The sequence below is a fragment of the Pleurodeles waltl genome, chromosome 5 (genome assembly GCF_031143425.1).
Source record: "Pleurodeles waltl isolate 20211129_DDA chromosome 5, aPleWal1.hap1.20221129, whole genome shotgun sequence".
Classification (NCBI taxonomy): domain Eukaryota; kingdom Metazoa; phylum Chordata; class Amphibia; order Caudata; family Salamandridae; genus Pleurodeles; species Pleurodeles waltl.
This window is the reverse complement of record NC_090444.1, coordinates 630,472,458-630,484,496: the sequence shown is the minus strand read 5'-3', so window position 1 is coordinate 630,484,496 and position 12,039 is coordinate 630,472,458. Positions and strand designations below refer to the sequence as shown.

General features: G+C 42.9%; 1 long non-coding RNA gene across 1 annotated transcript in view; it reads left to right on the top strand.

Annotated features, from left to right (window-relative positions):
- LOC138297292 (uncharacterized) overlaps positions 1-10,069 on the top strand; it is a 380,784-nt gene extending 370,715 nt beyond the window's left edge. The window contains exon 3 of the long non-coding RNA XR_011204000.1: positions 10,036-10,069. This is a non-coding gene — a long non-coding RNA (uncharacterized lncRNA). The remainder of the gene's footprint in view (positions 1-10,035) is intronic.
- The last annotated feature ends 1,970 nt before the right edge of the window (positions 10,070-12,039 follow it).

The window sequence follows — 12,039 nt, the reverse complement described above, 5'->3', positions numbered from 1 at the left end:
TTATTGTCTTTGCATTCATGGGACACAACAGCTTTCATTTAATAAGAAATCAGATTTCTACAGCTTTGCTTTGTAGCAAGGTACCTCTTAGCATTTTGGAAAACAGTCCGTACCTCTGCAACTGCAGCTTTGCTACATGAAGACCTTTGCTCTCTAAAATACCATGTGAAACCATTCCTCTCATCTGAAAAAGCTGCTTTCCTTTGTTTCTCTTAATTCAGAACTTCAGTATGTGACCTTTCCGGTTTTGTTATACCCGAAATCTTCCTAATTATTCAGTATAGTAACATGAAACAAGTTGGACCAATAACAATTGGCACTTTCTCTGGAATTGAGATTTACCCAGACATTCTGAAGGTTTTCTTAAACTGCTGTAGTTCACTTCCACTATAAGCGTCTCTGAGTTCAATAATAGCTGACACAGAAGGCAGATTGGTGAAGTAACTGAGAAAGAGCATAGCTTGGCTGTGCCACTATGTCTCTGGAAAAAGAGCATAAAAGGGTGGTCATTTTCTGGTGGTCACAATTTGGTGGTCACATTTTATATAAAACTTAGCATGATTTATAAAATTTCTGCACTGCAAAGCATATGACTGGAGTGCATCTTTGGATATAACTTTCAATTAACATTTTATGAATATCTATTAGAGACTAACATTTCAACAGTATTATTTTGCATAATCATTTTGTACATTCTTATGGGGCATATTTACAATTCTCTAGCGCCACCTTGCGCCACATTAGCGTCATTATTTTTTACGTTTATGAAGCCCAACAAGGCCGAAATACCCGCGTCATAATTACAGAGTAGCGCAATGCATGCATTCGCCACTCTATAACCCTTTGCATTACATTATGCCTGCGCCAGGCATAATGTATGCAAAGGGGGCATTCTCCTATTAGGGGGCAGAAAAAAAGGCACAAGGAAATCTATGAGATTTCCTTGCGCTATTTTGTATGGCACGTTTAACACCTGCTCAAAGCAGGCGTTAAAAGGGGCTTCCATTATTTAGAATGGGCCCCTATGTACTCTGCAGGAGTAGCACCGACATTTTGGCGTTACTCCTGCAGAGTACATCAATAGCGTCACATTGAATGACGCCATTGCCCCCTACCTTGAGCCATGGTGTGCTGTATTTGGCTTATATTTGTCTGATGGCTATATGGGGTGGTGATGGGGGGTAAGGGGTGCAGGAAAAGTGGCGCTGCACTTTTTGCAGAGCCACTTTCCATAAATCTGCCCTATATTGTAAGGAATTCATCTAACCTGGAAGTATATTTGTGTTTTATTAACTTGCCTGGAGTGATGGCCTACACAAATAATTTTCTTTCTACAGTTAACTTTCAATGTGGAGTTGTTTTTCTTAAATGTTTCTTTCAAGAAGCAGGTGTTCTGAGCAGAGACAGAGTCAGCAAGAAGCTTAACGTATATGGGAGATAGGAACGCCTGAGATGAAATATGCAAGGACGTAGAGAGGAGTGTTCTAGAAGATTGGCGGTCAGAACTCTTGAATTTGCTAAGATCGAAGAGTATCAAGATGGGATGGGTTTTGGAAATTGTAACTTCCAATTCATTTTAATTAGGGTTTCACCGAGAAGCTTCAACTGTGATGTCATCGTCTTGGGAAACTGTGATTTAGGGAAGGTTTAGTAAGTGAGAGATTCAGACCCTTTCCTATACTTAGAGCTGAATGGACCCTTCCGAGGTACTGACTTCATATTTTCTTTGTGGCTTCATGCCATCACACCTCTCTTGACAGAATACTCTACTGAATTTCTGTTTGCAGACCTTTCTCAAATACTCATTTAATATTAGAATTGTCAGGTCATAGTTTAAATGGTTAGGCAGGAGAACTTGGGTCTGGTGACCAAGAACTACATGTGCTTTCTGAGGTAATCAAAGTTTTAGTCTTGTATATGCTAACTAAGTTTAACATTATATGACAGTTTGATTCTCCTCTGGTGATTTTATACATTTACACTATGGTTTTGTGACTCATTTATGTAACGTTGACTTTGAGTCCATAATAAAGCCCTTTTAACCATATGAATTGACTCCGAATGTTATTATGTGACATTTGGGTTGTACAGAAATCATTTAGTAAATTTGATAACTGTCACTTTTCACCCCTCGGAACTAAGAAGCAAAGATTCATCGGACCCCAGAATTAGTAGAAGGGCCCCAAGCTCTATCAGATGGTAGCAGCAATGGATGGTTCTCTTTCCGAAGTGGAGAGAACTGTAACCGTGTTATATAGTAGGTAGTCCCCAGTGCCCAGTTTCCAGTGTCCATGCCCAGAGGTGGAAAATCGGTAGAGTCGTAGAAGAGTGGAAGAGAGTTGGTCTGGCTGTGGTCTAGTGAGTATTAACAGGATGCGGAGTGCAGCAGTTTGCGATTAGATTGCAGTGATTGTGAAGATGGATGGTGTTTTGCAGATATGTTTTGAATGTTGTGTGAGTATGGTGAGTTATAGAGGAGTTGAAATGGTCATCAGGTCTCACGTGGCCTAAGATTCTGGGATAGTTTAAAAGGTGCAGAAGATACCACATTATATTGTCTGCTGAAGATTTGCGGTCATTGTGGGATGCCATCAATGGCCAGGTTAAATAAGAAGTTCACTTTGTGATAATGTGGTAGAATTGGTGTAGTGTATCTTATTGCGCAGAGAGAAACTGTAATGGTTCAGATGTTACCTCGCAAGTTGAGGTCTCATCATAAGTAATTGCAAACATTCTTGTGTGATTGAAACTGTTGATTCTTTAGTAAAGCAGACAAAAGTTCATTATGTTGTATTTTGTATGTGTTTGTTGTTTTGGAGAAAGTGTGCGTGCAGATTGTAAAGGAGGGCGAACTGCAGCGAGGAGTGAGAATTACGTCACAGAGTGCCGCACTGACCTAGGTCAGTTGGTGTGATAGTGGGTTGCCATTGGTGGGTGGCGTGAAAGGTTGCAGTGCTATGATTGGGTGTTGCAGTAGAGCAAGAGATTGTAGATATGGCACTATTTTTAATTGAACTGAATTTTTGCAACATAGTTTGGAAAATGAAATGTTTTAAGGTAATATGAGACATGTTTCGACGTCATATTTATATCAGTAGGGAGGGAAAAGTGGCGCCTCCCAAAGGTACACAAGGTCATTATATGATGACAAATGTAGGGCTTCACAAATTTGCTTGACTTAATCAATGGTGCAAGATCACAGAAAAGCATGGTCCATTGAGATTCCCGCAATATGGTACATTTAATTTGCCAAATGTTGAGAGTTTGAGGAGAGTGCTATAAGAAATTAAGCCACCTCTTAGACCTGCATAATATAAAGTGCGCAGTGCTTAGGAATGTGCTTCTCATGCAAAAGATAGAGAGAAATACCAAGGTAGGGTAAAGAAAACTGTGTGGAGTTATGCAGACGCTAGATGGGACACTGACCAGAAGAGGTGGAGAACAGACATGATAGAGTGAGTCAAGCTGTATCCAGCCTTCTGATGCGACTGAGGGAGATGGGGAAAGGAAAACAACTTGAAAACTGAAAGAAAAGAAACTAAAAGAGACATGAGTATGGATAGTGATGGGGATTCTGGAGTTAGTCTTCTAGACGTGTTACTTTCAGAACGTCCATCACCTAAGAATGAAAATAGAGATGAAAGTGGAAATCAGAATGTTGGTGGCAGTGATCCAGTTGCTTTTGCGACTGCCCCAAAAATGTGACCCCTAGTTTGGTGTTAGGTCCGTCTACTGTGATGCCTTGTGGGTTGCGGAGAGGAGAACAAAGAGAATGTGTTCCCATTGCTCCTACATTGAGTACTGTGGATGGTTTACAGTTCCAGTCACTATTGGTCCTGTGGTTCCTATTTAGAAGACCAAAGGTCCTGGGAGAAATATGTATCATCTGAATGTACCTGGGAATGCTGGAAGACAGAGTGGAGTCTCAAATGTTTCGAGTGCCAGGGATGTTGTTCCTTTAATTCCAATTCATGCTAGTACCCCATGTGGGGCTAGCCAGATACAACAATGCAAAAAATCAGCATGTGCTTTCAGAGGGTCATGTCAAAAGATGCCTACTCAGACTACTCATATCACGGAACCACCTTTGAATCAAGGAAACGAGTCCCCCCCAAGAATTCCTCGGATTACATGATCTATTAGTGCCAAGGAAATAGATGAATGGGTACAATTCTTTAATGGAAATGCTCCATCTAAGGAGAGTACGAGTACAGAGGTGAGCGAGGGAATGCTTCCATCACCCCAAAGGGAGAAAATTTTAGCTGCGACCAAATCAGAAGCCGAGCTGGTTTTGATGATTGTTGGAAATCTTGAGTTGGAGAGGCTAGATACATATCAAGAAGATGAGCTAGCTTTCATTTGTAGGGACATTACCAACCGAGCGGGCCAGGTTCATCATAAATTTGCAGAATTGGCACAAAATTATGAGGTAGATCTGAACAAAACAAAAAACTTGCAAAGATGCTCTCTGGTGTGTTTTAGTAACAAAGATATCTCTGAGATGAGGATGCCAGGATTGAAGACCTAGATTATGGAATTTACTCATAACACTAGGATGGGGATAAATTGGATAAGTGGGAGACCAAATGGGCGAAAAAAAGAGCTGAAGAAACCTTCAGGTGAACCACCTTCAGCTGGTGCTGAGGGAAGCGTTGAAGCTTTCCCTTTGAGGCAGGTGCCTAGTGGAGGTTATGCACACATGCCATGGAGCAGGAGTGATCTTGCATGATTTACCAATGACTTCCCAAAATTGTGAGAGAAGCCAGTTGAATGGTACAAACAGTTTGAAAGGTTTGTGAAGAATTCACAGATGTTGTGGGTTGATTTAAACATGTTGTTTGACATTGTCGCTCTGAGTGAATATGGGTGGAATATAAGATAGCTGTTCACTAGCCTGAGAAGGAACCACCTAGGAATCTAGTATCTAAGGGTCCCTCACCATTGGTTATGAAAAAGTACCAGGAGGTCATAACACTTCTGAGAGGGAAGGTGCCCCCTCAGGATGTTGATTGGGTCAAAATTGACAGCACAACTCAAGAATCAAAGGAAATGATGCATGCCAATTATGAGAAACTGCTGCAGGCATTCAAACAGTATAGTGGCATGGAGTCTTTAGGGGCAAAGGATATGAGGCATTTTGGGTTGAGGTTTGTGATGTGTTTGCGACCAGAGATTAGTTTGATGATTCAGCAGCATTTGATCTGTTGGCAGAATAAGTCCATTGATGAGATTTTGTGTTATGCAAAAAAAAACAAAATAGAAATAAAGCATAAAAAGCTCAAAGAGAAGCTGATGCTTGCTCAAATGAAAGCAGCTCAGAAGGCTGGCCAGATGCCCATAGCTGTGGGTAATGCAGGAGCAATGCAAGGTGTATATCAACAATCACCAAATCCAAAACAAGGGAGAGGTTGAGATGTCCCAATAGATCCTAGAATAGGAGTGGATGTAAATAGTTTAAAGAGGTCAACCCCTTGTCATGTTTAATTTTGTTTAAATCCTGCTAATCAAGCTCAAAATGTAGGGTTTGTACATTTGCAGAATAATCATTTTAACCAGATGCAGGGAGTTTAAAGGCCCAGGAGTCAACATTCCAATGTGCCTCAAGGCCCAAACCCTAAAGTCCCTCAACCTCTTATGCCACAGCAAAATGCTACTGGCATACACCAACATCCAAATCAAAGTATGAGGATGAATGCAAATGGAACCCAGAATGGGATTCCATTCCAACAGTATCCTTTGTTTGATACAGGTGAAGGAAACTGATCCCATCAGTTAGCCTGACAGTGCCTGAGAGGGGAGTTAGAATGCGTACTGGGTGCAGCCATAGAGGTAGACCAGAGAGAACCAGTCATAGATAGTGAAGTAGATGGCCACCCTGTATCATTTTTGGTTGACAATGGTGCTAACTCTTCTATTCTGAGAACTGTAGAAGTTCTAAAACTACTTCTCTCTGGAAAAAACAATCCTAGTTGTTGGTATGGAAAATAAACAGATGACAGTTCAGGAAACTGCCCCAGTTTCCATTAAAATAGGATCTTTTAAAGACATGCACAAGTTCATATTATGTGACCTCAGTCCAGTAAACCTCTTGGGAAGAGATTTGTTGTTGAAATTGAATTGTGTCATTTATTGTACTCCAGCAGGAATTTAGGTTCATACTCAAGATGAAGAGGCTACCTTTAAGTTGATGAAAAGGGAAGCAATTGCACATTACTGACTCTGTTAACAGTTGATGATCTGCCCTTGGATTTGAGGGGAACTGTTAAGCATGAGGTGTGGGATTTTTCAGGGAAAACAAATCGGACAGATAAAAGGTGTAGAACCTGTCCGAATCACTGTCAAACCAAATATTGAGTTTCCAAAGACTCCGCAATATAACCTGACCCCTGAAACGATTGCTGGAATAACTCCTGTAATCGAGTCAATGATTCAGCAGGGAATTGTAAAGGAGATGGGAAGTCCTTGTAACTCTCCCATCATGGGTCTTCAAAAACCAAATGTAAAGTATAGGATTGCACAAAATTTGAGGAAAATAAACAATATTGTTGTTCCCTGCTACCCTGTGCTACAGAATCCAGCCGTGATATTGTTAGACCTGACAGCCTTAGAGTAGTCACCCCTAGCTTTTTGTCTGCCTCCATCCACTTTTTGGACACTGTTTTGCTGGTTTTAGGACTCTGCACACTTTACCACTGCTAACCAGTGCTAAAGTGTATATGCTCTCTCACTTAAACCATGTTGACATTGGTTATACGCAATTGTCTTATTTAATCTACCTGTAAGACCCCAGTAAAGTGCACAACATGTTCCCGGGGCCTGTAGATTAAATGCTACTAGTGGGCCTGCAGCACTGATTGTACCACCCACATAAGTAGCCTCTTAACTATGCCTCAGGCCTGCCACTACAAGGTCTGTGTGTGCAGTTTCACTGCCACTTCGACTATGTAGAGAAAAAGGCAGGACATGTACCTGTGCAGTTTATATGTCCTGGTAGTGTAAAACTCCTACATTTATTTTTACACTGCTGTGAGGCCTGCTCCTTTCATAGGCTAACATTAGGGCTACCCTCACATACTGTTTGAGTGGTAGATTCTGATCTGAAAGGAGTAACAAGGTCATATTTAGTATGGCCAGAATGGTAATACAAAATCCAGCTGACTGGTGAAGTTGAATTTAATATTACTATTTTAGAAATGCCACTTTTACAAAGTGAACATTTCTCTGCACTTGAATCCTTTTGTGCCTTACAATCCACGTCTGGCTGGGTTAGTAGACAGCTCCCTTGTGCATTCCACTCAGACAAACCCCAAACACAGGATGCTCAGTCACACTTGCACACATCTGCATATCGAATGGGTCTTCCTGGGCTGGGAGGGTAGAGGTCCTGACACTTGTCAAAGGACAGTAGCCTGCCCTCACACAAAGGATGCCACACCCCCTACTGGGGCCTTGGCAGACAGGATTGAACTGAAAGGGGACCTTGAGCACTTCTAAGACACTCTTTGAAGTTTCCCACACTTCAAAGGCACATTTGGGTATTTAAGCAGGGCTTCTGACCCTACCAACTCAGACACTTCTGGACAAGATACCACTGGAAAAGAATCCCTGAACCAGAACCTGCAACCTGCCATGAGGAACTGCCTGGCTGCCCAAAGGACTCACCTGACTGCTTTACTGCAAAGGACTGCTGCCCTGCTGTTGCCCTGCTTCCTTTCTGCCATCTGGCTTTGCTGAGAAGTGCTCTCCAAGGGCTTGGATAGGGCTTGCCTCCTGTTCCTTGAAGTCTCAGGACCAAAAAGAATTCATCCTGCAAAAGAACTCCTTGTGCGGCAACAATTCAACACACAGCCTGCAGGAAACAACGCACAGCCTGTATGGCAGTGAGAAAATCACGGCACGCCGAACCAGAACGGCGTAGCCCGGCTCCCTGAAGTGGAGATCAATGCAGCACCAGCGTTGTGACCGGAACTTCGACGCACGGCCCACGGAATCAACGCAAAGCCGAGCCGGAACGATGCAGCCCGACTTCTTGAGAGGAATCGACGCAAGCGCCAGCCGTGCAGCAGAAATTTCCATGCTTCCCCCACCGGATTGACGCAGCTCCTGTGACTTCATCCTGCATGCCCAGGATTTCAACGCATCGTCCCCGGGGCGTCCAAAAACCCCGCAACCCGAAGAGGATCCCAGTATAGGTGCCAGAAATCGGCGCAAAGTCTGTCCTGTGTGAAAACTCAACGACGCTTCGTCGGTGTGCGCCTGAAAAATCAACGCACACTGCCCCGTTTTCCACACATCTTCTCCTCTGCGGCCCCTTGCGGAGAATTCGAACACAAACCAGGTACTTTGTGCTTGCAAGAGACATTTGTTGCTTTTTAAAAACTAAAGACTTCTTTTATCATTTCCTACAGTGATAACTCAAAGTGTACTTATCAAATCTTAATTGTTTTGACCTGCATTTATCCAGCTAAATATTCTATATTTTTCTAAACCCTGTGTGGTGTATTTTTGTGGTGCTATACTGTGTTATTGCATGATTTCTTGCACAAATATTTTACACATTGCCTTCTACGTTAAGCCTGACTGCTCAGTGCCAAGCTACCAGAGGGTGGGCACAGGATAATTTGGATTGTGTGTGACGTACCCTGACTAGAGTGAGGATCCTTGCTTGGACAGGGGGTAACCTGACAGCCAACCAAAGACCCCATTTCTAACAGATATTGTTTCAGATTCCATGTGAGGCTGAGTGATTTACTGCCATTGACCTGTGTCCGGCCTTCTTTTTGATACAGCTGCATGGGGCAGTCAGCTCTTTTTTTTGTTCCAGCTCAGAAACAGCACCTTAACATGGTGTTGTGTCTCACAAGGCAATACTGAGTCTCTATGAATCTTAAATCAGATTCTAGAGGAAAATCTGGAATCCCTGATTTTGCTTTGCAACTCAGTCTTGATTCAGTACATCAACAACCTTATTGTGGCGTTGAATACTCAAGAAGCATATAAACAGGATACTACTGAATTGTTGAGCCACCTGCCTGAGAATGGACATAAATTGCACCTTGGGGAATTGCAGTATAGTTAAAAACAGGTTCAGTGTCTTGGACATCAAATTGAGAAAGAAGTGAGAAAGGTGACTCAAGAGACGATTTCAGATGCACAAACATTGGTCCAGCAGCTACACAGAGGGATGCCAGGATGTTTTTGGGAATGGTGGGCTACTTTAGACTGTGGATACCCAACTTTTCCTTAGTTGCTAAAACTTTACAGAGGTTGACGCACAAGGATATGCCTGATGTGATACCATGGAACGAGTGTCTTGTCAGGTTCCTTGAGCTGAAAGAATCTGTCTGTCATGCTCCGGCCCTGGGAATGCCTAATTATAAAAAATATTTTGTACTTTTCTGCAGTGAGAGGCAGGGCTGTGCTTTCTCTATTTTGGATCCTGTTGTGTCTGCTTTTCCTGGCTGCCTGAAAGTGGTAGTTGGAGTTAGTAGTGCAATTGAGAGGTGTGAAAATATTGTTGTGGGTCATCCATTAATTGTGTACATCTCATTCAGTTGAGCTATTATTGACGAGGACATGCACTCAATATCTTATCAGCAAAAGACTTACAAAGTATGAGGAGGTGACTTTGCTGCAGAAAATGTAACAGCCAAACTATGTGGAATTCTAAATCCTGCTACCTTATTACCAATAAAGAGTCAAGGGTCAGATGAAGATTGTTAGGGAGACCACAATAACCTTGATGTCACTGAACTATGTACCAAACCCAGAACAGACATAGAGACAAACCATTGCCTGAATTTGATTATGTCCCTTATGGTGATGGTTCGTATTTGAGAGACAGTTGGCGAAGTTTGAGGGCAACCTATGATGTCTGTTCTCTGTGTGGAGGTATTGAAGCTTCTTGGCTTCAAGGAATATTTTCTGCCCAAGTGGCTGAGTTGATTGCTCTTACGAGAGCATGCTGCAATTCTGATCAATTGAAGGTGACAATCTTTACTGATAGTACGGCTTTGGTGTTGTTCATTATTTCAGGCAACTCTGGTCCCAGCAAGAAGTTAAGACGTCCTCTGGATCGCCAATCTGGAATGGCAAACAGGTGAAAAATCTCCTTGACGCACTATAATCGCCTTAACAGGTTGTGGTGGTTAAGTGTTCTGCACACCTCTCTGGATTATGTGACTTTGGGCAATCGGTATGCCGACTAGATTGCAAAGTATTGTGCACACAATATTTGTGCATTTAATAGAGAATTCATGAACGAGGGTATGGATGAGACTAGCTTTAACCTCTTGTTGACAACAGCTGGCACCTGGGATGTTACAGTAAGAGGTGTCTGAGGAAGAACAGCAAGGTTAGGTTAGAGCTATATGTGTCAAAAGAGATGATGACAATGGATTCAATGGATGGAAGACCAGTGTTGCCAAATAGATTGTTACCACCTATGAAAGACATTTCTATGGCCCTGCTCACATTGGTAGAGAGGCTATGGTGAGGTTGTTCAGGCAAACCTAGTTCAATCCTAAATTCAGATTGATGGCTGAAGCGTTGTGTCACAGGTGTGTTGTGTGTCAATAGAACGACGTTGGGAAGAGGACTGCAGTTACGCTGAGCCACATAAGGAGATCGAAAAGACCTTTTAACAGAATTTAGAAGGATTTCATTAAGATGCCTGTTGTAATGGACAGAGGTATGTTTAGGTCATTGTGTGTGTCTTTTCCCATTAGGTTGAAGCATACCTGACTAGGCGAAATGATAGTCTTACTGTGGCAAAACTGTTGTTGAGAGAACTTATCCCAAGGTTTGGCTTCCCAACCTTTTTGGAATCACATTAAGGAACTCATTTCAACAACGAGGTCCTAAAATTGTTATGCGCTGCATTACAGGTGGATCAGAGACTACATTGCAGCTATAGACCTGAGGCTTTGGGTCTTGTTGAATAAGTGAGGGGCCAACTGAAATCGAAATTGCCAAAGGTGTGTGCTTCAACATCTCTAAAGTAGCCTGATGCTTTGACTCTTGTGTTGATGGGTCTTCAGAGTGTGCCTGATTGAAAGACTGGATTGCCCCCCCACAAAATCTTAATGGGGAGGGCAATGAGACTGCAAGCGATTCCTGCGCATGCACTTGTGAATATAACAGATGACATGGTCCTAGACTATTGCAAGGGTCTACTTGATGTGGTGCATTCTGTGTCTCATTACATAGGAACAGTCACAGCCATCCCACAACAAGAACAGTGCCTGGACCTCAGTCCCGGTGACTGGGTCTTGGTGAAGAAACATGACAGGAAGACATGTCTGGAACTCCCTGGAGTGGGCCTTATCAGGCGATCTTGGTGACGACTGCTGTCAAGTGTGGAGGTCTCCCCAACTGGATCCATGCTTCTCACACTCAGAGGGTGGAATGTCCCCTCAGTGAAACAGAGCTTGTTCCAGAACAGCCAGTAGTGTGTGAAAGACAAATAAAGCAGGTCAACAGAACTGTTGGGGACCAAACTGAGCATGAAATAGCACTTGATCAAGGAGAGGAGGGTCTAGAGCAAAACATGTCTGACTCTGAAACAGAGCTGATCAAAGTTTGCCCTGAGGTGCAGGAATCAGACTCAGAATCAGACCACAGTGAAGGAACGAGTGGTACCAGAAACCAAGTAGAAGCCGGAGACCGATGGCCTAGACGACAGGAGCGTGAAGTAGTGACATTTCCTAAAGAATGTGTGCCATCAAGGTTTGCTAAGGAAATAGAAAGTTCCGATCTGAGCGAAAGTGAGGATGAAGGTGTGAAAGAGAGAATGGCAAAAAGAGCAAGGGTACCAAGTCGTAGGCACTCTTCACCACAATGAACCTATTTTGCAATGACTCAGACCAAGAATTCTGGGACTGTTGGCATCAGCATACTGGTTCAGTTGAGCCTCTGTGAACAGGACATTGTGATTGAGCTGTATTTAGAACTTGGAATGTCATTTGGAAGCGTAGGTTGTGCTCATATTAGAGACATTAATATTGATTGGGATCAAGAACTTGGGAAAACACCTAGGTC